The 20,602-nt window shown below is 38.9% G+C and overlaps 1 pseudogene; it reads right to left on the bottom strand.

Moving 5' to 3' along the window:
• Positions 1–1,680: 1,680 nt before the first annotated feature.
• Positions 1,681–6,892, bottom strand: LOC122140824 (annotated as a pseudogene).
• Positions 6,893–20,602: the final 13,710 nt, after the last annotated feature.

The following is a 20,602-nucleotide window of genomic DNA, read 5'->3' as shown; positions in this document are numbered from 1 at the left end:
TCTCTCAAGTTTGTCACAATACAGACAAAACCACCGAGGAGGACACAAAAAGAGATAAAGGATGACGACACCACACCATACAAGTAAAGGTGACACAAAACAAAAAAAAAATTCGTTTGAGATTTATTTATTGAGGAGTGTAAAGCAATATTGCGTCTTAGAAATAAAATTCCCAGTTCAGTCCGTTGAAGTGTGTGAGACCAACAACCTCAGTCTGTTACCATGTAAAAATAATGATGTGCAGACAGAAACAAGCAATACCTGGTGTTTGTATACTTTTTATTTGTTATAATGTATCTGAGTACACAAAAATAGTTTCTCCTTTGTCAGGCAGAGGACACATTGAATCCCTTGTTTCCCCATTAACTATCTTATGAAAAAACTGCTTGTTCATATTTTTTGTTTTTTATTTCCACCACACACGACAACAATATATTATATAACGGCAAATCGCAATACAAAGAAACTAAAATAAAAAACAACTTAAAATGACCATGACATGGACCACGCTTGTAGGTAAATAAGACCAGAAGCCACACTTTTACAGACAAGTATATTGTTTTAACTTTTTTCTTATTCCCTTGTACGTGAATGTTTCGGGAAACATTTATTTATTGTGTTCTTGATAGGGAAAACACACTTTTAAATTGTGAAATCGAAATTGTCACTGCAAACACATTTCAGGTGCATCACCAGGGCTTCATTGATAAACTGAACCTTAAAACGAAGTGTTAAAGGGTATTTTTAATGACAAGCTCTTTATTAGCAGTCATATTCTACTCATGCTCTCATGTTCGGCCCACTCATTCATTTTGCTATTGTAAAATTGTAAATAAAGGCGTAGAATAGCAATAAAAACATATAATTAGCATTAATTAATAAACTCGCATAGGCTGGTATACGATGAAACGTTTCATTGTGATAGCAGCTCTAAAAGGACCACTTAGCTTTCATGGTGGTGTAACTGATTTGCATGAAATAAACGGTTTGCATCCAAGGCACATCGCAGCAAATGCAGTGGGGATGTCAAGGCATAATACATCACTTTCAAAAGCCATAGGAATTGTCGCTCTTATCTTGTCCTCTGGGATTTTTTAAGTTACATACTTTCAGCTGTAGCCTATATTAAGGGACCCACAGTTTGGGAATGAAAAAGTTTCTAGTATATATGCAAACATGTTCCCTTTCTCATGAATAGGGTTATGTTTATTCAGCAAATAAGAGGGTAAAATGCAAATAAATAAAAATACAGAGTTACAACATAAAAATACTAATTTCATTCTACAACAATGCCCTTGGATCAAGGTGTAAGGTTTGAGACAGTCAGTGGACATAACTGAAAAACTAACCGTGGCCTCCGTTTAACAACAATAAAATTAAAAAACCAAGTGCCCATTTATTATAGCATAAGATAAAATGAATCATTTCCCACCTGAAGCAAGCAAATTCTAAAGAGTTTATCTGATTGTAAAAAAAAATCAAAGACCATGTTTAAATTTTCCACATGTTCCTTATGCAAGGAGAAAGGAATATGTCACCTTTACTTTAATGTGATTCCAATATCTTTTTTTGTCAGCAATCATCATGGGAGAACGGTGTTGTCCAGGCACCCCTCTCTAAGCCTGTTGTTTCCCAAGGCAACTTGTGAATTGGGTGGGATGTTTTCCAGTGCTAGCCTTGTCAGTGGGCCACAGTAATGGCAGGACGCTGGGGGACTCCTACATCTCTGAATGACGGATTATTCATGGTTTCCTCATTGCTAAGCCAATTAGTTATAGCTGATGCATATCGGATCCAGAAGTTTTGGTCCAACATTCATGGGCCCGTGCTTCATAAATCCTTCATGAAATAGCTTCGCTGAAGTTCAGGGCGTCAACGCCAAGAAGGGAAATTGGGCGTTGACTTCCAACAGACAGCACGTCCCCCTACCTCTACGGGCAGGAGTGGGGGGTTATTCCACATATGGGTGCCCATGTTGCCACCTGTAGACCACCAACATGTAATGAAAAAAGAAATCAATAACAAATAATTTTTCTATGACATTTGCATGCATTTGGGTGTCTGTAGCTATGAGCTGTAATCATTACCAAAAATGACTCACGTTGCGACAAACCACCATGTGTATTTTATTAATTAATTATATATTTATTTAGTCATTCTTTTTTTATGATTGGACAGGATGGTGACGAATTGGACGTAAAGGGAGAGGGGGGGGAAAGTGAGTGGGAACTTTGACCAAGGACCTGGTCCACACATGCAAAAATCGCTTTGTACCTGCTGGGAACTCATTACCAATTCACCAATGGTAGCATTTTATTGAAAATGATAAAGAATAAAAGCAAATAATATGTTTAATTAAAAAATGTAAACAATTTTAAAAGCTCATATATAATGAAGTTACTCACTTGTTAAATAAAACACAATAAGGATCATACACATACAGTGAGATTACCCGTGGTGTGAACGCTCGAACGCAGACAGAGCAGCAAACGGGTTTTTCGCCAGTGTGTGTGCGCTCGTGGATTCTGCAAGGCAATGGCACGAAGAGAAGTTCTTCCCACATGCAAACTGCAGTTGTGGTGCTTAGGGGTCCGTCTGGGAGCGGGGGTGGTCCAGTGAGTGAGGTGACGGGCAGGTATCAGCACCTCAGAGCGCAGAGGGGAGGGACTGCAGGCCAAATGCAGGGAAAGGCCCCTCTTTGCGCATGGTATGTCTATTGCAAGCATCTAATCTCACAGTTTCACTGCACAGCGGCAAAAAAAAAAATGTTTAGTATCCGTTCTTTAGACCTTCTGAGCATTTTTCTGCAACGCAAAAAAATAAAGAAATTAGTATAAAATCAGCAGTGTAATAAAACACGATAACTACCATTACTGCGGTCATATTAAGTGTTTAAAAATGAAGTGTGTCATTTCTGGCAACATAATGCCAACAGAAGAATTTTGGGGCCACCAGGGGTTTTAGTTCAAATTTTTTATAATACTTAATAATTTCTTTTTAGAACCCTCCAGTACATGCAATAAAACAGACTAGTCCAGCTCCAAACTAACACCATTAGTTAGAACTATGTTGTGGTGATCAGGCATTGGTTAGCACCCACAATGTTTAACACCATTTCAGGTACAAACTGAAATATGGCTTACTTACAGTGGTCTCTGCACCTATGTAGCAAAGGATAGGAAGATTAAACAAAAAAAAAACAACATGACACACTTCACCTTTAAAGTGGATTCAAATTATACAAAAAAAATGCCAACAGATTTTTGCTGCTTATAGTTTTTACTAAGAAAAAACTGTTTTTGACCATTTTACCACAACGTACTTTCATTATTTTAACATCACTTACATTTGGAAACTGGATGTGTGTTGAGGATTAAAATGAATCTTTTTGTTGACATAACGGGGAGAGTGGAATTTTCAATTGCCTGCATGCTTGAGGAATTTGACGCCAGTACCAGAGTACATTTTAAAACTAATGTTATTTTATGTGTTTTCTGGGGTAAAGGAAAAATTACTGATGGTTTAATGTTCCGTTCATGTTATAGATTTAGCAGAAGTTCTGTTATTTTGTAAAATTGTGTGGTTGCTGTGTTGTAAAGAGTGGAGCTTGTGTTTAGGCTCTGAGCTACATGATGACTACAGTGGTGTGTGTTGCTTCGTACAGAACGAATAACTTCTAAGCCCCGTACTGAGAACTCGGTTCATTCTACTCGTTTCCTCACCTAACATTTCATCTAATAATAATAAATTATGTTATTTTTCGTATGCTTACTAGCTAACCCAAGGACATAAAATGGAGGTTTGTTCGAAAGAAAAATAAAATAGAAATAAAAATTACTGGTTTTCAATGGACATGTTCTAGTCTTCGAAAAACACTAAAATCACTGTCGTGCAAATCTTTTTCTCAAGTTTTTACTTCGGTTTCACTGAGCAATTTTTTAGTGTACAGGTTTTTACTGGTCTCATATAGCAGTTTTCGCTTACCATGTTCCTTATTGAAAAACACTGCATGTGAAAGAGTTTTTCTTCTTGACTGTAGAGTTGATAGGCTGGATTCCTGTTTTGATTAATAGTCACATCCGTTGACGGGATTTGTGGCTGGGACCATCTGTTGTTTCATATTTTTACTATAGATGTTGCTTATCTGGGACTATTTTTAAAGGAGAAGTTCAGAGAGGGACTAAGTGCTCATGTTGGAACTCAGGGGGACTGGTGGGGATAGGGTGAAATGGGAACAGAAATAGCCGACTGTGGCATTAAACTAGGTTTTATGATGTGGTTCTCCCTCTCAACCAGTGGTGTTAGAGCCCAGAGGCCTTGAAGATCGGTATCCATAGGTCCGCACTGGACCATCATTTTTCCATTTGATTGGCTGAGATTGAAACGAATGAGTCTTTACACTACGATTTGACGTTCTGTAACACTGGTTGGAAGTGAGGCGATATGTGGTGGACTGTTCTGTGTCTGTGGGAAAACGCGATCAGGGTGTGTCATTGTTCTCTAACAACATCCCCTCTCTTCAATGGAACTATCCTCCAGGCCGTCATCAATCATAAGTGCTCATGCTGGTCAAAAATCTCCATATCTGCTATCTTTCTCGTAGATGGTTTCGCAAGAGGAGTGGTCGGCCTCTGCCACCCATGTTGCATTGCGTATATTGCTGCTGGTAAAAAACACACAACTGCTTCTGAAAACTTTTATGAAGACAGATCGGGCAAGAATGTTGAATACGAAGAGGCGGATTTGACACAGGTGGACACACAAAGTCGGGGTTGTAAGTTACCCTTTGGTTCGTGAACGCTCGTCCACAAACATTGCATTTAAATGGCCTCTCCCCTGTGGATGCGGCGGTAGTGCATCTCACAGCGCGCTCTGACAGCTTAGTACGCCGGGGGTGCAGATTAAACAGGGATTGGGTTCCATCATCTTCTGTCGATGTTTTACACAAGATGTTGGAGCTTCGATGGTCTCAGATGTTTGCATAGAGTCTTGGAAACCAACCAAATGGGAACTTTGCCTTGAACCTGATTTCCGTGATGAGTGGAGGAGTATAGGAACGACTTATAATCAGCTGAAGGGAGCATCAGGGTGGACATCCCATTACATTTAGCCTCAAACCCGTGTGATGATCTCTTGTACGCTCGGATAGTGACCTGCGGGAATGCAAGGATGTTGGGGTTGTTAGCGTTGTCTAGTCCGACTGGGTTGGATGGCATGTGAACTTTCTGTTCCTCGTTGTTGAAGCTAGGTTCCTGTGTTTTACTTCAATCTGGGTTATGGGGGGTGGGTATGGGGATGCGGCCTGCAAGGGTGGACATATTCTGTCTCAGGTGCCGGTGGGGATTGGGCGGGCGAGCGGCTGGCATGTTTCAGCCTCCCGTGGGCTGGCGACGGCCTGTGTGGAGATCTTCTCAGAGGGTTGGGCTTGTCAATGAATCACTTAAGCCTTTCCAATAACCTGGTACGTTGGGTGGCAACTGCAGACCCACTGAGGGACGGGCAAACGCTGTCCGTGGAAGAGACAGGCTTGCTGTCTAAACCAAGTAAGGATCCCTCCCTTCCCTCCTGCTAGGAAAAGTGACATCCCCGATTATGGTATCCAGACAAACTCGGTTAGGATATATGGCAAGATAATTCTGAGTACATGGTTACGGGTTCATCCTGAACCAGATGGAGGGTACTCTCTCCGCGTCACCACCGTTGCGGCTGTGTGTGGCAAAGGTTGGACCTGTGAGGGACTTTCTCCCCATTTGTTCCGAGAAAAACGTTTTAGCAACAAAAAGTTGCATTGGAAAGCGCCTTTTCGCCTGTTGGGGGCCTCGATGCGCAAATGGAGCTGAAATGTACGCCTATCCACTGGGCGCTTGCGAACACCTTTAGCGCAGAAACCTTAGCCATCTGGTGGCTGAATAGACTGGGTCTCTCGGAAACTGGTGACTTAACTGTCATTCAAAACATTGAGACAACTGGGCAGTTTGCCCTTACGGGTATCTTTCAATTCAACTCAGCACGTGGGTCTAATGACACACTGGGCAGTGAGCTTGCAACTCACTGGCCAGCTGGATTTGAGGGAATATTGATACTCGAAGCGTTGGAGGGCTTTGAGATAGGAATGGTAGGCTGCAGAGAAGGGCTAAGGTGAGCGATTACTCTGGCCATCTGAATGCGTGGGCCTTGGAGAAGAGGCCTATATAGGGTGTCTAGGGTGGGTTGCTAACGACTTAGGAGTGTGATCCGCTAACAAGGTGGGGGACAAGAGCGGGGAAGTCCTCCCCTGGAGCTTAATAGATGTTATGGCCTGGAACTTAGTTACGGAAAAGCAAGTTGACACGCTCCAGTGTCTCTAGATGCGGAGATTTTTTCCACTGCTGTTGTGGGAAGGGAAAGACATCAATGGTGGCCTTATATGGGGGGGGGTGTGTCGGGGGGGGGGGGGGTGTGAAAGTATACAAAGATGCCTTTGGATATACGAAGCCTTCCCCATGCAATGAAGGGGCCATGACCGCCAGATAATGGAAGTAACAGGGGTTTGAAGGTCGAATGCCCTGGACATTGTCACGTGTTTAGAAGTCAGAGGGCAGGCTTTTTGAGGCCTTGGATTAGGGCGGCTTCGACCTGCGTAGCTGTGCCTATTCCATTAAACCAGCAACCTTGCTTGGGATTCTGCTCAATGAGCTGTATTATGACTGAACCTGCTGGCTTGCTGTCAGTGCCATCAACTGGCTCCTCCATATTCATGGTATTGGCACAGCTGAGTTTAGGCTTTGCCTGCAGACCCCGCACCAGTGTGGAAATCGTGCTCTGGGAACTGAGCCAAACGGCCACTCGGTCTATTGGCCTTGATGATGTCTTTCCCAGGTGACCTTTCTCCTATTGGCGACTTGCTGGCCATTGTCATAGCGGTGAGTGCTTAGGTAGCCAAAGGTGGTGCCAGGGGAGAGATGTGTTTGTTTTCAATTGTCAGTGGTATCGGGCTTGGTTTGATGGTTTCAAAGTGCTCGGGACGAGCCAAACTTTATATCCGTTGTTCATCGTCAGGTCGTATAGATGTCATTTTCCTCAAGTGCATCTCGTTCGACCCTTTTTTTGTCTCATCCGAGACTTCTCAGAGTTGAGCTCCACTGACCTCTCTCATTTCTGTGCGCTGAGATCACTGTGGGCACTCAAGGGGACTCTTGTTCGGCCTGATCCCTCGGGAAAATTGGGCCTTCTGCTCGTTCCATTCGTCCTTTACTATCTAGCACCAGTGGGGGGTCATTTCCGTTCCACTTCTGCTTGTTGCTACGTCTACCAGCATTTTTCGGACCACCTTGAGAATTCAGTCACAGCTCTGCTTTGCTGCTGTCCCCTCTTCATCGCCCTTCCTCAAAGTATCAATGCGCTTTGGGCAGATTGTAAAGACAAATCAGAGGTGGAAAGCGTTCTGGAAATAGAAATTTTTGTGATGATGATTTGCGATTTTTTCAACAGCTATGCGTTGGCGGATGTTGACAAATGCCTTATAGCCAACTCAAAAATTCACATTGTGACACACTTTACTCAATTACATGAAAGTTCATGTACCTCTGGTGTGCTCAGATTGCCTCCAAGACTGTCCGACGATAATTTTTTTTTGGCACAATCCATCAAAGTATGCGACCTATCTATTGAATTATACGGTTTGAAGCAGCTTAATGAAATTCTTTAGCGGGATATTGATTTCCAATGTTTTTAGTATACAATTCATAAGGCTGCACTGTCAGCACTTGAGGGCAAATTGAGTCTTTGATTGACATATCTGGAACTCTCCATTGCTAATCAAACACTCTTATTTTTCCTGATGAATTTGAAGCAACTAATTTCCCCTCTTCACCTTGACATTTGTTGTTGAGTGAAACATCTTATCTCTCTCACTGCAAAAAATGTGTAATCAATCTTGTAACAGAAATGTTTCATCTTTTTTTTTTTTTTTTCTTTGTTTTTTGCTTTTTCTTTGGTAAATGTGTAATAAAAGCCACAGTTAACTTCAAATTGTTTTTTAAATCATATCATATTTGATCATAAGAAGAAGAAGAAACAAACAATCTGTGTGTTTTCACTAGAAATCAAAGGCCTTTACAGTGGTATTTGACCTTTTATCTTTAAAGTTAAATCTGTTCATGTGTGCATTTTCTCTCGAATCAGTAAGTTATATAATGTATCAAGAACATTTATGACCATAGTTACAGCGCTATGTCTTTTATTGTAACAAGAATACACAGCTTCAAAAAGATTTTTTTTAAGTTTCAAATCAGATTGTATGATCAGTATGGAAGCCAAAAAAATAATATTATTTGTCATAAAATAAATAAGCAGCATTTAAATAAATTTTTTGTTTGTATATATTTGCATGTTTAGATTATATATAAAAGACCTAATGTTACATCTATTTAGAAACTGTTGTGCTATAGGTTGTTGGCTCACGTGACATGAGCGCATAAGGGGTTGGGTTTGTGGGTAATATTATGCACATGTCAGAATTTTCAGAGGAAAATCATAAAATAAGATTTAGGAGACACATAATCACTTAGTGAGATGGCCAAGTTTATGAGTCCACACATAAAAAAAACGGTTAAGTACCATTGAATTTTCCTTTATATTTTTCTGTCTGTTTGTATTGTATTTGTGTGTGTGTGTGTGTGTGTAGGCTGTCGTTGTGTGTGTGTGGTGTGTGTGTGGTGTGTGTGGTTTTTGTGTGTCTGTTGTGTGTTTTGTTGCTGTGTTTTGTTTTTTCCTTTTCCCTTTTCTTTTCTTTTCCGTTTTCTTTTCCTTCTCTGTTCCTTTTTTTAAATGTTGAATCTTTTATCATTTATTTTATCGTAATATAAAATGCTGTGGAAGATTTATTCATTGTTTGTTTTCATCACACTATTCTGTTTATCGCCTTGATGTTGCCAACACTGTGAATATGTTTATTGAATTAAGAATATTGTTGGATAAAAATTTCAGAAAAAAGTGACAGGTGAGAAAAAGAAATAGGATAACAGACTATTCTGAAAATACATTTTGTTGGTCAGGTGTTGTTGTCTTCATTCTTATTCTCAGTTTTTATTTTTGTGAGCAGTTCAATATCATAAGTAGTTACATATGTGGGTCATTTGCTCGTCGTACATAACTTCCACAGTAACTGTGTGGGTGGTCTGTAAAAACCCTTAACACCGAAAAGGTGAAAGCTACCACCCTCTGAAACTGATCTAGTTGGCTTTGAGTTGCACAAATTAACTTAAGGCCGTGTTGCAAGTATCTTTAAAGTGTTTTCACCAGAATATTTCATCTCTAGATATAAATTCATTTTACTAAATAGCCTAATATATTAAATTACAAAAATTCCTTTGGCGTCCCCAGGGAAAAGACGGACAAAAACTGTTGTTCATGGAGACAGATACTAAACACAAATTCTTAAATCAAAAAAAGACATTCTGTGGGCCCGCGCAGCATGGTATGACCCCACTACAAAGATTCACTACCCTTTTTATTTAAAACTTGCCCCCGATTTGTAGTTTTTTATTCCTTAGGGTGTATTCTTTCAGAGAGCTGGTAAGCACGTGGTTTTTGGTAACTAGCTGTATCATGGATTTCGACATGAGACAGACAAAGGTTAATCAACGTAATAGGTCTTAGAATAAATTTCTCGGTTCACTCAGAGGCCCAAAAGAAGAAAGCTAAAAATGCTATTAGACAATTGTTTACTGTAGAGGCCTGAATGAATTGGCATTTGAAGGCAAAATGAAAGATGACACCAAAGGGCAAACACAAATAGCTCAACAAGGATGATTCGTGTTGGACGTCGACCAAAATGAGAGAGAACAAACAGGCTCTAAGCTACATAATTGCATACAATGGAGTAAAACTGTTGAAGTCAATATTGATTATTATTTTAGTTTTTTTTATTTTTTTAAAATATTCGTTTTAAAATATGAAGCAAATAATTTATCAATTAATTTCACGTTTAGAAAAAAAAAATATGCCAATTACTCTTTTCATACAGATTAAAATTACAGATGATATTAGGTATCCCTAAGTATACTTTAGAGTTTGTTAGTGTAATATTCTTCTTAAATGTATTGGAAATGCACACAGTGTGCTTTGAGCTTTAACTCTTAATGTCTTAAATTTCCTTTTTCTGCCAAAAAAAAAGAAAAAAACAGCCAACCTTTATGGACAAATTAACTGTTTAGTACATTTCTTTAGATTCTCCACGAATACTTGAGCGAGCAGATGGTTTTATTTCTTTAAATAAAAATATTCACATGAAAAAAAAAAAAAAAATTAATTTTGTTCAGTAGTAGGTTTAAAAAAACGTGTGTTGACTCTAAAGCACTTTGATTTTTTGAGTTGTGTAAAAGAAGTTAAACAAATAAACTAGCTACACAAACACACACATCTTTAAATATTAATAATAAGCCTTGCCTTCTAACAGCTTAAAAATGATGAATTCTGATAATATAAAAACTGTTCATTCTACTCTACTGTTTTGGTTTATGCTGTTAAAATTACCGTGTTTCGTCGAAGCTTTCTTAATGCAAAATGATAGAAATTATTTCTACTTCATATATCGATGTAGGCGAGCAATAAATGCACCTAAGCAGATTTTCATTTGCAATTCCTAAATTAAGTTACTTCTTTCTAACAGATCAGGCCTGATTATCATGAAATTCATCTGATTAAAAATAATCTGAAGAACAATAAACAGTCTTTCACTGTTCTGTTTTCAAACCATATACTCTGATTCTCTTCTTTTAGGTCGATCTTTGTGTTGCCAGTAAATACTTTAACAAAACGCGATTTAAATGAAGACACCACGTCGACACCAAACCAATGTGAGGATTTTTAATGATGGCTCGTAAGTAACTTCATTACCATTGACAAAAGAGAATTATTCTCACGCAAAACAGACGAATTGTTAAAGGTTTTGTTTGGGTCTTGGCAATGGGACACTTTTGTAGGTTTTGCAGTGCTTTATTTTGTTGTGCTTTATGAAAAGCACGATATAGATGCAGAGCCCTAATCTACCGATTACTGATTATAGCCTAATTAATTCATTTTATTAAATCATGTTAGCTTAAATCAATAAAATAAAATAAAAAAAAATAAATAAAAAACAGTCTAGCTTATATGAAACACAAAACTAAATAAATATTGCCTATAGGCCTACGTGTACAGTTCCTTATTAAGCAAATTAAATCGCTGAGAACATTGTATTGCCCTTAAATGCTAAATTACTTTCATGAATGTAACATAAATTTATTAGCAAAGAGCTAAAAGAATACCATACTGACAAGAAACTAGAAATTACGGCTTCATTAGTTAGAAAAAAAGGTGTTCATAATATGGTTCATGTAGCCTACTCTGATTATCAACTCACTTCACTCATTTTAGGAGGCCACTCTTAAAAAATAAATGGTTCGAATAGAATTTTATAGAACAATCATTCTCGGGGAGGGAGATCAGGTAATCTCCATGTAAACTTTGTATGTTATTCTTTTAGAGAACATCTAAAATCCCGGCGCTTTCAAGAACCATTAGAAACCTAACATTATAACAGAATTTTTCATCTCCACAGAACACTATAAACTATCAGTTAAAGATGGCTTCTCGGTATATGAACGTAAGAGTGCAGCATCGAAGAACCTTGTAATTTATTTAAAGGCTGTAAAACGTTGTCCCTGTGACGTTTCCAAACTAGGCTACCCTGAACGGAACACAGCGTGGTGATAAACTTGCATATGCTTCCTAAATGCAAGTTTCTTTTAGGCTTCCTAACCTACAATTCCTTTTCTGTTCTATGTTTCAAAAGTGTCCGTTTCACTCGCCATGCATCGCTAGCATCGTTGTTTGTGACAGCACCCACTCGAAAGAACCAGAACACATCGGCGAACACTCTCTGACAAACAAGCCGAAACTTGTATCCTAAAGATTCTAAATACAATACATCGTAGTTTCAATTCCATAAGCGCCGTGTATTACCGACGATTTATATCGTCCGAACTGCGTTTCCTTCTCTCGGTCCGATCTGATATGCTGAGGTCTCGCTGCTTGCTTTCTCGTCGGACCATTGCTCCTCTGCGCTTCGCTTCGGCACTCGCTATCCTGCAGACACAGCCGTGACGCAGTCAGTCCCGTACATGTCCTCCTGGGGATCAGTGAATAACGATATCATCAGACTGTTTGTTAAACGTGTGTTGTCCAGATATGTGGCATGTCGGCCCCGGGGGTTTTTTTTATAATGAATAGAGGGTCCATGTATTATAACTATGCGCGTGCCAATGAGGGATTGGGCCGCGCGCTCCGATAGAACAACTCTCTCTGTAATGGAAGTTGGGTGGAGGGATGGGCATGAGGTCAGACTATAGCCCCGTTCAACTGCCTCCACTTGTTTCCCCCGATGTTTGCTCTCTGTTCACGTATGTACCACAAACGGGACGCAAACAAGTGTGCGTCCTACAGGGCTCTGGTGGCACCTTCAACATGGCGTAGAAGTCCCATTCCGTAGTTCTGTTAAACATCAACCGTAAGTACGGAAAACCAGTCTTGTCCGCTCGCCATCCACCGCCTTCTTTTCAAATAAATGACATGCATACGAGTTCTACACTATCAAGCCCCACTGTTAAAACCAGGCTTCGTTCGACGTGTATCGATTCTAGTTTAAGCAAAAAGCTTTCCATCAGATAAGTTTGTTAATTTTTATATCTACGCAAGAGAAGTTTTGCGTTCTGACAGGCGAATATTCTAGCTGCCTGTAATAAAAAGCAGGTGCCTCGGTAAGTCTGTGCGGTGGTCTGTTGGCTGTAATTTGAAATGGACCCGGGGCTTTCGGTGTTAGTCTAATTAAAAGCTTAAAACCCCCAGAGGAAGTCAAAATAAAATGTTGACGGTTTTTTTTAACGGTTTGTATTCTTTAAAAAAAAAAAAAAAAAAATTGTGAGTAATGGGTGTCAATAAACCACAAAAGTTAGATTACACAGTTAGTACCCACTAAAATAGACACCAGCCACAAACAGTCGGTTCGCCTGAGGAGGTCACCAGAGCAACAGTAGGCTGCCTATAACGCGTTTCCGTTAGGATCTGTATGGGACGGTACGTCGACAAAACATAAGTAACGGTACTACTGCCATACTTTATTGCTTGATTCTATACATTAACATACCACAAGTATTCACAAAAACAGTGTTTTTTAAAAGTTTTCCACGGTTGTTTAAATTTTGTATTATGCAAAAAAAAAAAAAAAAAAATCGGTTTTCGTGAGAGGAACCTGCACAGTACGCGCGCTCGAAATCGTTAAAGTTAAACGAGGAAACGATCGAAGAACGTCAAGCAGTCGAATGATTCGCACACTGTTTAGGAGATATATTTTGGCAGCAAACACCGTTCGTTCTGTTCTCGGACGGTCCGTCATGCTCTTCGCTCATGCCGAGGACGCACTCCTCCATATGTTCATCCAAGTCAAAACTATGGTAGGCGTTCCTGCGGAATCCAGAGTCCCCATAAGGTGCATGTCTTCGTGGTGAGGAGCGTTGAACTGTAAACTGCGTTTTTCGCTGGTTTCCCCTGATGCAAATGTGCGTGTAAAACCCCAGCAGATTCCCTGGTAAGATGCAGGAGTATCGTCTCCGGTGTTCTGATTCCAAGCTTATTGCATTAGGCGACCACTAGGATAACACAGAAACGATGGACCACTGTTAAAAACTGCTCTTTTTTTTTTCTGGTTTTACTTTCTGCCTAACTTCACATCTTCACAAAAAAACCGCGATCTTTTCCCCCCGCTCTAAAGTAAGGAGACCAAAAAGAAGATATGGCAACTTATTTTGTTATCAGCAGTGTGGTGCCATCTAAAACCGAACACAGTAGAACTTCAGGTTATGTGTCTATCTCGTATCATGATATTGAGCCGGCTCTCAGGTGGATCAGCCAACATTCAAATCTGACCAGTATCGCTTGGTGTCTAGCGGCCCAAGGGCTCTAAATTAATCCGCCGATACACATCCTTTCCATGACACACAGGTAGAAACATATATAAGACTATTGCTCGGCGTCTCTCGTAACTCTTCTGGTGTAGAGAGATAATCGCAATATTAATTTGTTTGAAATATCGGTATGGCCAAGTGCTGGATTGCTGCATGTAACCGATGGCCTGTTATCACAAAAACTTCTCCCAATGATGTACTATTGATTGTCCCTAAGTGATTTTCTGGCCAAACATCCAAAGTCCCTCATCCTCCGCCATCCTCTTCTATTATCATAAAAATTAAAAAGGGGTGGGAAATTGTCAAAAATCCCCCTCCAAGGGCAGTCTTTAAAACGGCTGCTGTTCTCCCGCTTTGTTTCTGTTCTCCATGCCATGTAGGATGGAAACAGGCTTTTCAAATGAATACAAAATGATTCGACGAAAAGAAGAAGAGCGCTTAGAAGGACAAAATATTTAAACAATTCTGCATATGACACCCTTAATGTTTGTACCTACAGGGAATTTTTTGCCTGTGCGTTGTTTGTTGAAATGTGTTTTTGTTTTAGTTTTCGCCCATTCTGTTTTTCTTCACATGTCTCCATCTGCTTTCACATAAATAGGCGACAAGTCAGATTTAAATGAGCTAATCATCAAAGATTAACAATTTTCTACTCTATATCACCATCTCACCTGGTTATCACACATTATAGCTTCACAACAAAAATGAATATGATGAACATTTTCGCTTTTCAAGACTTAAAATAATCGCCGCAGTTGGTGCAGAAAAACAGTGTTTCAAGTTCAAGCTGCGTGCAACTCAAGATGTTGTTTTTCCCCGCTTGGAAAAAGGAAGAAGAATTCCTCTCCAAGTCTGTGTTTGTGTGAGATTTAATCACTTTTCTGGTCCATTTAAAACAATAAATCATGTTTAGAATCTGCTTTCATGGTCCATGCGCAATTTCTCCGTTCCTTTTAGCCTCGAAATGCAGCTTTTTAACAAAAGAACATATCACCCACAGCTAAAAAACATCTTTCCCTACCTCTAACACGATGAAGAGGGTTTGACTCTTGAGTATAAAGCACCATCATCACAGATAGATCAACAAATGAAGTGTCAGTTCCCGAAACTACATGAAGAACAAACAAAGCAGCGACAGGCCAGTGAGATGGACGATGTGAGATAGCACTGTTCTATGTGCCGAGGGCACTCTGGAAATTTTCTGATTGGTTTAATTTACCACATCTAAACGTGGCTGCTTCTCAAGTCTGCGACTTTTATCTAATGCTGTGAACCTCTATATTGAGTTCTCATTCTCTATCTTTAAATGCAGGACTGGAGCAAAGAGAGCAAAAAAAGCACTTGCTATATATGGAGGACCTACTTGAGATGGCTGCTATTCTCCGGCTGATTGCCTCCTGTCGGCCAGGGTTTCACATGAGGTCCGGGGTGTCAGTGTCCGCTTCCACCAATAAAGGCTGTGATTGACACTAGCGGGAGAGACTTGAGGCGGGGAAAAGAAACTGAATTCTCAATGTATGAGGGGGTTGAGTGAGGGTCTATTGTTGAGGCCAGGTTGGACCCTGATACATCTAAGGCATATATAAACGGTTTTTAGCCGTGAGATACGGGTCCCTCTGCGGTATACCGTGGGTACAGTCTTGTATCCGACTGTCTGGAAAAAACCACTGTTGTACATTTTTACTGTATGTACGTGCAAGCAAAGCAGTATGAAGATCAGTATTTGCACTGCTTTTTTTGCCGCGTGCCTTGATACGCAACCGCATGATGTAGTGATTCCACCCCCGTACTTACGGTCATTTACAAAACACATTCATGCAAAAGCGCTTCGCACTGAATCCGTACACAAAGGTTTTTGCTTTGTAAACAACCTTGCAAAGAAGATGTATTCAAGTTCTGTTAACCCAAGTCGGTCATGACAACGAAGACTATTTGTATGAAAAAGCCCAGCAAAATTTTCAGGCACAAACAGGATATTTTGTATTCTATGTTCTCTTGTCTCCACATGGGATTTCTGATAACCGAGCAAAACCAAGAGTAAAAGACAGTAAAAAACAAGAGTTTTTTAATATACGGGGCTGTTGGTGTGTTGCCATGTCGTGAAATGGCAGAAGGGGACTCTTACTGCAGAGGGCGCGCACAAAAGTGCTAAACGGGTTAATTTAAACTTACATTATAGAACTGAAAAAGCACAATGACACCTCGCATTATTAGCAGTTTATTGGCGAGCATAACGAGGAAAAGCCATTAACAACTGAGTTTAATCCTCCGATCGAGCTCGGACTTCTCATGGACAACAGCTTTCCCGGGAAGATATCTTCTGATCTAGGATCTGTAAATATAAATCCGAAGCGGACAAACTAATGTCATGATGTGAGTAAGCACTCTGTTCTTTCTGGATTTAGAAATATGGCTATTGCAATTGCAGGGACGGTATGTGTTTATATTTACAAAAGTATAAATATCTGTGCATTGGTTCGGTATGATCGGTTGTTTTAAAAGAATGCAGTCGTTTGGGTCCGTTAGGGTAACATATCTTTGAAAGTGACATTACTTCATATGATCTTATGAAAGTGGGTTAAAGTGTCTTTGCAAAACATATTAAATGTATATGGGTCCCCCCAGTGACAAATAAGGAAGGGCTGAAATGATCGTCGCTGAGAAATCTAGTTTAAACGTAAATGTGGCAAGGTAGTAGACAGGTTATACTTTTTAAATTGATTATGAGTATGATGTAACACCATTAAAAAAGTAATTAAATAAAAATATATTCACAGTATACTTGAATACAGTTCAAAGCATTTTGCAAAAAAAAAAAAAAAATCAATAAGATCATTGTGTTATATATGATGGATGTTTTTGGTTTGTTGTTTTAGGTATAGAGGAGCCTTTCGGGGATATCTTACTAGTTTGTTTGTTTTCTTTGGCACACATGACAAAAAATGCTCCTGTATTTGGTTATACCACAGTGAATTTGATTGGCAGACAGAAAGTTTCCGATATATAACTTTAAAAACAAAGATGCTTCAATGCTAATTTATTTAAATAATAATACAAATAATGTTAATAACTTTAACATAAGTCTTTATGTCAAAGTTTTTATTTTTAGACTTTTTCTTTTAAAATTAAATCTGGCACTACCAAGACTTTCCTTTTTTTTAAATCACATTTTATTCAGGAAATTGAAAACATATTAATAGTCATAGAAGATGTATATTCATATTAATATATTGATGTATGTCACTTTTTAAATAATTTCTTAGATCCAGATGAAAATTAGTATCAATGACTCATGTATGATTGGCTATAATAAATTTAACTATGTGGAAATTATAAAGTTTAACAAAAATATGGTTATGTAAATTGCTTTTTTTCTATAATGAAATAGACATTGTGCATCTGTAAGTCAGAAACCTCACTGACAGCTCAATAAAGGAGGCATATGGGGGGACATCTAACCTTCCATGTCCAAAATTACTCTCTCAGTTGGAGGCTGGGGACAAGATAACGATTAGGAAGCTGTTTCCCTGAACATGCTGAGAGAGATGCAAAACCAGGTTAGCATGATCATCCGTCATCTTGTGGCTTTGACTTAAGCCTGTTGCCATTGAGTAGTCCTCTGAATGCATAAACTAAAGGTTAGCGCAAAGGTGCCCATGGCCATGATTGTTGCTGTCTTGACAAAGTAAAAGAAATTAATGGCACAATCTCTTGCGTGCCATTGGCCTTAGATCACAGATGCTTATGACATTTACAGTTAACGATTGTAAAGAGCGTCAGAAGTAAACAGACAGTGACTAGCAGACGTGTGTGCCTGGTTTATGAGTAACCTCTTATGTGAGTCTCCAGCATTCTGCTGTAAAATCCCAGACAAAAGTTCAGTAAACCAAGAGCAACAGAAGCAGAAAGGCAAAGTCTAACTTTAATTTAACGGCAGAATGAATAACAATAGTCACACTGACATGGACAGTACAGTATGTCTAAAAAAAATCAGCCTGATTGCTGTAATGAGATCTTAACTGATTAGTAAACAACTATCCTGTTCTAAATCAAGATCAAGATCTGTTGTTATGATTTTTTCATTTATTTATCTTTTGGGTTTTGTATACATATGAAAATAATAATCATCTGTGATATTTTATCACTATGAGCTGAGCTTCATGTGAATTTGCTTGTTCGTAACAAACTGTGGCACGTCTATGTCGCCATAGGCATCTGTGTGTACACTGAAATGAAAAGAAAAAAACAAGTCTTTTGCTCGATTTTTATGTGAGTGTTGACTGAAGAGTGGGCTCAATCTGTGTAAACTCTCTGAAATAGTGACTTCCTCTCCATGTCTTAAACAGACGCTTGAGGAAAACTGCAGAGAAGTCACCATACATGTCCCTCATGGAAGAAGACCTAAGATTACCTCATTATGGCCTATCAAAATGTTCTACCTTTGGATGCTTTTGGAATACTTTCTATGTAAGGAATGCATCTTACATATATCTCACTTTGAGATCTGAGGGTTTATGATCTCACGGTTTAAAAGTAGATAAAAATAGCTTTAAATCAGCTGTTGTTATAGGTCACTCAGGGCACTTCCTGTTTTCCTCTGTTAAAACTATCTCTGTGCACCATTATGTGTGGAAGTGGAGGCACAGCTTTCTCTGAATGTGCTGAATGAGACTATAGCTTATATAGTGGCTATATATATAGTGGCCTCAGAAATTTTCAAATGCTTTTTCCAAATACATATCACTCATTTGAACTAATTTGGGCATAAAATGTCCATTATGCCCAGTAGAGATGATCTAGGGACTGCAAAACAAAAGAACAAGATAATTTCAGGTGCTCTTTAGATTTGTGGTTTACAATGTGATGATAAAATTATATTATTAAATGCCATAATAATATAAGATTATGCAATAGCCTAAAAAGTGTTTGAACTTAAACTAGAACTAAAAATGTGTTAATTCCTTTGAACTACAACAAAATATATGAAGTGCCATTTTCAACAACATTTTTTCTTTTTAAAGCAGTCAATTTTTATTTATAAAACAATAAATATACAGTATTGTTAATGATAACATAAATTTTCTAGTATAAATTGCATAGTATAGTATAATAATTTTTTTATGCTGAGCTACACCTGAGGTAACTCTTTGTGAACTTGAGAGGAACTGACTTCATACATCCACTTAAAATGATCTTGAGACCAGTTATTTTAAAAGTCATTGCAGAACTTGCATAAAAAAAGTGAAGTTAGTTCTGAGAAAATGTCTGGCATCGTTTCTTGCTACTTGGTTTGATAATTTGTACCTAATTCCATGAAGTGTTTGAATACATTTTTTTGTAGCTGGCTCCAAATTAAGATGTGTTTTTTTTTTCAGTGGCAGCTTTGACAATTAAAATAAAACTGTTACTTAAGTGAATAAGCAGAATAACCAGACAGTGTAAAGAACGTAGACACAGTCAGTCAACAGTGTAGTGTTTGCCGTCTGTCTGGTCCGACATTGAATTGTGAAGCTCAGTCATATCAACTAATTCTCATGGCACAGAGAAGACACATATCTCACTGCACTGTTAAAACAGAACAAGGTCAGCATCATTCACTGTTATTTTCCCGAAGGGTGAAAAACATAAAGTCCCATATGTGAGACATGGTCAGGGAGCTTAAACAAACAAATGAAAGCAGGCGGTGGTGTATAGATGACAGGCCAATATTCCGCACATCGTGGAAGAACATTCTTAAAATAGAAAAAAAATTGAAGTGAAGGCTACTACTGTGGTAACCTGAAATTTCTGGTTAGGGATCGACTTCCTCCCCTCACATCCTTATGTGACTCATTAAGAAAGCTGAGGAGAATGACTGATTCGAGATTAGATCTGAAAACAGCAGCACTTACAAGGTTCTGGAGCAAATGTCAGGACGGTGAAAAAGAACAATGAAGCTCAGTGCGATAAGATTTACATATTTTTTTATGAGGTAGCTCGCCTCGCTCGCTCTCTCTCCCTCAAAAGAAATCTGCGCTACGTGTTCAAGCCTTTTTTCCTGGGAGCAGCTCTTTAATCGTTGCCTTGGCTTTGACTTCCTAACGGTTGTAAACAAATGCAATTTTGCATTTCCTGTAGTCTAGACACAACAAAAGAAGCATTGGCAAGCCAAGTCCCAACACATGCTGTTTGCATAGCAGCTAACGGACTCCGACAAAATTTTTGAGGAAGAAACAGTGTGAATGCAGGGTGTTGATAGCATAAAATGATATTTGGCAGGTCTTTCCAAAATAAAATTGGTGCACTTGGATACGGTTTTCAAAGTTTTCAGCTAGGCTTCAGTTTAAGGCACAATTTCATAAATTTTTTGCCAGAATAAAATTATCCCTGATACCATACGTCATTTTGTAGTAAATGTTCCGTTTGCTTAATATAAAAATAAGAAGTCATTTATCCGATTCTTTTATGCGAAGTGGATAAAAACAATAGTGGAACAATAGTTATTACAATAGTTGTTTCCCTGCAAACAAGAAAAAGTGTTCGCCTGTTTCTACACTCAAAAACTACAAACAAGCCTCTTGGGTGAAAAATATAACCCTGGGAAAGCTTAGTCTAATATCTGTACTTTTTGTCCTGCGTTC

Source organism: Cyprinus carpio, chromosome B19, assembly GCF_018340385.1.
Source record: "Cyprinus carpio isolate SPL01 chromosome B19, ASM1834038v1, whole genome shotgun sequence".
Classification (NCBI taxonomy): Eukaryota; Metazoa; Chordata; class Actinopteri; order Cypriniformes; family Cyprinidae; genus Cyprinus; species Cyprinus carpio.
This window is presented reverse-complemented; position numbering and strand designations above follow the sequence as displayed.